This window comes from Homarus americanus, unplaced genomic scaffold, assembly GCF_018991925.1.
Source record: "Homarus americanus isolate GMGI-L3 unplaced genomic scaffold, GMGI_Hamer_2.0 scaffold15794, whole genome shotgun sequence".
Classification (NCBI taxonomy): Eukaryota; Metazoa; Arthropoda; class Malacostraca; order Decapoda; family Nephropidae; genus Homarus; species Homarus americanus.
In genome coordinates, this window is record NW_024748849.1 from 185,239 (window position 1) to 190,554 (window position 5,316).

The window sequence follows — 5,316 nt, forward strand, 5'->3', positions numbered from 1 at the left end:
CTGTAGAAAAACAAACTTAGTTAATCTGTAAACGATAACACTATCACACCCTGAATAATAATAATAATAATAATAATTAACAATAATAATAATAATTGAAATACAGTATAGCAGTAACAGTACATACTAATAATAATACTAATAACATTAAGTCCTTCAAGAAGAACTTAACAAAGAGATATAGTAGTGGTGGTGATCAGCAGCAGGTACAGCACAACACAGCATATATAGCTAATACTTACGGTCATTTATTAAGACATATATTAACCATGTTCTCTTACACACACACACACACACACACACCTGTCAACGGAAACCTGCCTTTACAGTTTACCATATGAAGGCGATCGAGTGTAATACCAACCACAACACCTCCTTGTGTACTGAGAAGAGGTTAGTCTACACTGTGCCCTTAGCGGGTCGTCAGGCGTATAGGACACACCATCAATTCTCTGTGTCAACACGTTATACAAACTTTACTTATAATTGTAAGTAAATTTTAGCTTTTTTCTCTCAGTGACCGATACATGGTGCTACAGTGTTAAGTGAATATCTACTTATACTGTGTGTGTAGGGAGGGGGGGGGGGTAGCATCAGGGGCGGTGTTAGGCAGTAACGAGTGCGTCTATTTTCACCAGCTGAGAGACGATGGTAATCCCAGGTGGTGACGCAGTTGGTGTGGCGGTGATGGTGAGGACAGATGGTTTCCACACACACGCACACACACAACCACAACCTCTTCCACATTTCACTCCTTCACATCCACCACCACTACTACTACCACTTACCACAACTACCATCACCCAAATTACCATAATCACTTCACCTGTCACCACCATCACCTACCACAACTACCACCAACCAGAGGAAGGTGTTGGTATTCTATAAATGTACTGAGATCGGCAACAGGCGTGGGCGTTATTACGTAATGGTGGTGGTTGTTGTTGTTCGGTAGTGGGCGCAGTCAAGTGTGTGTGTGTGATAAAACCTTCATTATGCAGTACTGTATAAGTAGTATATGAACGTCTCCATGAATATACCTACAACACAATCATAACATATTATATACCTATAATGTATTCTCATAATATTACGTTAATATTACGTCAACTTTATATAACATATAATGTTACCTCCACCATCATATATATATATATATATATATATATATATATATATATATATATATATATATATATATATATATATATATATATACCTACCACTTCATTATACACGGGTTAAATTATATTAGGAGAGTGTCCCAGAGGTAGTAAACCTCTGGGACACTAAGAGAGAGAGAGAGAGATTATCCCCACTACGAGTTAAACCACACAATACAACGGTTGTTTTAATAAACCCGGGAATAAATTTAGAGGATGGTCAACCACCTATTGGGTTACTAGGTAGGGGGGGGGGGAGGGACTATTGATACAAAGTACTGGTAAATATGGCGGAAAATATGTACATGACTATACTATATCCTAGGATATATTTAATTGTTGAATACTACTACTACTAGTATAATAAAATAATAATAATAATAATAATAATAATAATAATAATCATAATCATAATCATAATAATAATAATAATAATAATAATAATAATAATAATAATAATAATAATAATAATAATAATAATAATAATAATAATAATAATAATAATAATAATAATAATTATTATTATTATTATTATTATTATTATTATTATGATTATGATTATTATTATTATTATTATTATTATTATTATTATTATTATTATTATTATTATTATTAGATATTATTCAGGTGTAGTGAAATATGGTGGGCCTTTACCCTAGAGTTCAACACACACATACACCAACACACACACGCACGCACAAACACACACACACACACACACACATGCATTGGTTGGGTAGGTGGGTGGGTGGGTGGGTAGCAGGACGGGCAACTGCTGGCAGGGTGAATGGGTGGGTGGGTAAGGCAAAGGAACCCAACTTAATGGGCGGCAGCGTGAATACAAAGGCAACAGGGTAGCTCTGGGAAGGTTGGGTGAGCGGGCATCAGTGGGACGGTGGATGGGTAAAATGGGAGGGTGGGCATGTAGAGTGGGAGGGTGAGCGTGCACAGTGGGACGGTGGGCGTGCAGAGTGGGACGGTGGGCGTGCAGAGTGAGAGGGTTGCCGGGTACCATGGGAGGATAAGCGTGTAGAGTGGGAATGTGGGTGAGTGGGCAAAATGGGTGGGTGGGAGGGAGGCCAGAGTGGGCGGGTGAGAGGCCGGCTGGGTGGGCGGGGATACAGCAACATCCTCTGGGCGGTACAAGGGATCTGGCCGCCGGAAACCTCCTTTGTCCTGTCGGTAATTGTCGGGGTTCCCAGCACCTCCCAGCTCTCAGCACCTCCCAACTCTCAGTACCTCTCAGCTCCCAGCTTCTAGCTCTCAGCACCTCCCAGATCTCAACATCTCCCAGCTCTCAGCACCTCCCAGCTCTCAGCACCTCCCAACCCCTCCCAGCGCTCAGCACCTCCCAGCTCTCAGCACCTCCCAGCTCTCAACCACTCCAGCTCTCAGCACCTCCCAGAACTCAGAACCTCCCAGCTACCAACACCCCTCAGATTCTAGCTCCCAGCTCCGCTCAGCTCTCAGCACTTCCCAGATCTCAGCCTCTAGCTCTCAGCACCTCCCTGTTTCTAATAAGCGCTACCTAGAAGCTCTCGGCTTATAGCTCTAGGTACTTCCCAGCTCCCAGACTCGTTGCAACAGTTAGGAGACTCTTTTCAGCAGTTAGGAGACTCTTTCCAACAGTTCAGACTCGCTACAGCAGTTCAGAGACTCGGGGTTGTACGGGGACTTGTGCTCATGAGTGTAAATCAGTTAATACGTCAAAAAGTGTTTGTGACAAATTTGATCACAATTCATCGCATAGGAGACGTTAACTTCACGACGTATCTACCCTAATTCCAGACGGACGGACAACAAAACCAAAGCAGGAATTGTTCATTATGTGTAGGAAGCCTCTCTTGTAGGAAAAAAAATCACTCGCAAGGGATAAAACACAACAGGCAGATCAGAAGAGGCAGGTGTGTGTGTGTGTGTGTGTGTGTTGAGGTTATCAAACACGAGTAAATAAGGTTATTATGTTTTTCCAACTTACGATACAGTCTCAGCATGTTTTTGACGCCACAAGTGTCAGATATACTTAGTTTTCTCTCCCATATATATTAATTGTGGTACTTTAGATGCCTTCTCACAGCTCAAAATAGGGTAAAACTTAACGTAGAAAGTTTTGAGAATCAATCTTTGTGCCGTAGTTTAGGTGAACCAGTTAGTAGGGAAAAACTTAAAGTACGATTTAGTGAGAGTTAAGACAAACCCAGACGACAGTAGCGGTGGCGGCGGCAGTGACGGTGGCAGTGACGGCGGCAGTATCGGTTTTCGGGGAGGTCGGGGGCAGCGTGTGAGAGTCCAGCCGGCAGGTGTGGCGGCGACGGCGTTTTAAATATGCACCTGTAAACACCTGTGCCTTCCCCCACCTCCTGCTGGCCTTACTGCTGCTCTCTCTCTCTCTCTCTCTCTCCCACACACACACACACACACCTGCTCTTTACAGCTGCACCACTCATGACAAAATAAGACACTTGCAATACTCCACATGTTACTTAAACCGTGTCATTTACAGTTGACCCATGTGTACACCTAACCAAATAACGTGCATACTCTGACACCTCTTGACACCCCTTAACACCTCCTGACACCCCTTAACACCTCCTGACACCCCTTAACACACTCCTGACACCTTAACACCTCTTGGCACCCCCTAACACCTCTTGACACCCCTTAACACACTCCTGACACCTAACACCTCTTGGCACCCCTAACACCTCTTGACACCCCTTAACACACTCCTGACACCCCTTAACACCTCCTGACACCCTTAACACCTCTTGACACCCCTTAACACACTCCTGACACCCCTTAACACCTCTTGGCACCCCCTAACACCTCTTGACACCCCTTAACACACTCCTGACACCCCTTAACACACTCCTGACACCCCTTAACACCTCTTGACACCCCTTAACACACACCTGACACCCTATGACACACTGACACACCCTTGATCTCCTTCAACCTCACCCTGGACCCCTGAACATCACCCCGAACCCCTCAACATCACCCCGGACCTCTTACCATCACCCCGGACCCCTTAACATCACCCTTAACCCCGTCCCTGGAGAGAGAGAGAGAGAGAGACGCTAGCAATGGGGACTTAGTTGGGTTGTGCTGAGTGGAAGGCCAAGCTAATTGGTGAGAGGTGCCGACCCCAAGGTGAGAGATGCTCCATACCCCCCTCTTTCCTCCCTGTTGAAATTGGGAGCTGAACTTGGTATTGTAATTGGGAGGGATGAAATGCATGAAGGAGAGAAAAGGAGAGAGAAAGAGAGTAGATGAGAGATTAGGGAAAGGAGAGAAGGAGGAGACAGAAAGAGAGGAAAGGGGAGATTGAGGAGAGAGTGAGGGAAGAAGAGGAGGAGAGACGAGAAGGAGGGATATGTTGTTGGGGGGTGGGGGAACCTTAGTAGTAGTAGTAGTAGTATGCATAATGGAGGTGGTTAATGATGATGTTAGGGCAGCTGCAGGGAGCCTACAAGTATGTGATGACCACCAGGCCGGGGGGAAAGATGCCATTCACGCCATGAGAAAGATATTTGAGCAGCGCGATTATGAGGCCGTTCTACTGGTTAACACCTGCAACACATTCAACATAATCAACCGCAAGGCTACACTGGACAACATCAAGATCAAGTGTCCAAGCTTTGCAATGTATGTTGAAAACACCTACAGGAACCCATCAGACCTCTATGTAACAAGCTTCAAGGACCTACGAGGAGATACCACCATACAGCCAACTAAGGGAACTATGGAAGGGGACCCAGTCGTCATGGCAATGTATGCACTAGGCCTAGCCGTTCTTCAACATACAATAAACTATGAAACAGCCAATGTCAAGCAAGTGGTATATTCTCACGACCTTACAAGAGCAAGAAAAGTTGAGGACATCAAAAAGTGGTGGGACCCGGTAACATCATGTGGTCCACATATAGGGTACCACCCAAATGCCAGCAAGTCCTTCCTCATTGTGAAGCTAGAGCACCATGACCGGGCTATAGAGGTGTTCGGCGGAAGTGAGCTCAAATTAACTAAGGACGGCCAAAGACATCTAGGTGAGGTAATCGGGACAAATGACTTCAAGACCGAGTACGTAACGGGAAAGGTGAATGAGAGGGTGAAGGAAATCCATGCTTTGTCGGATATTGGTAACACAGAG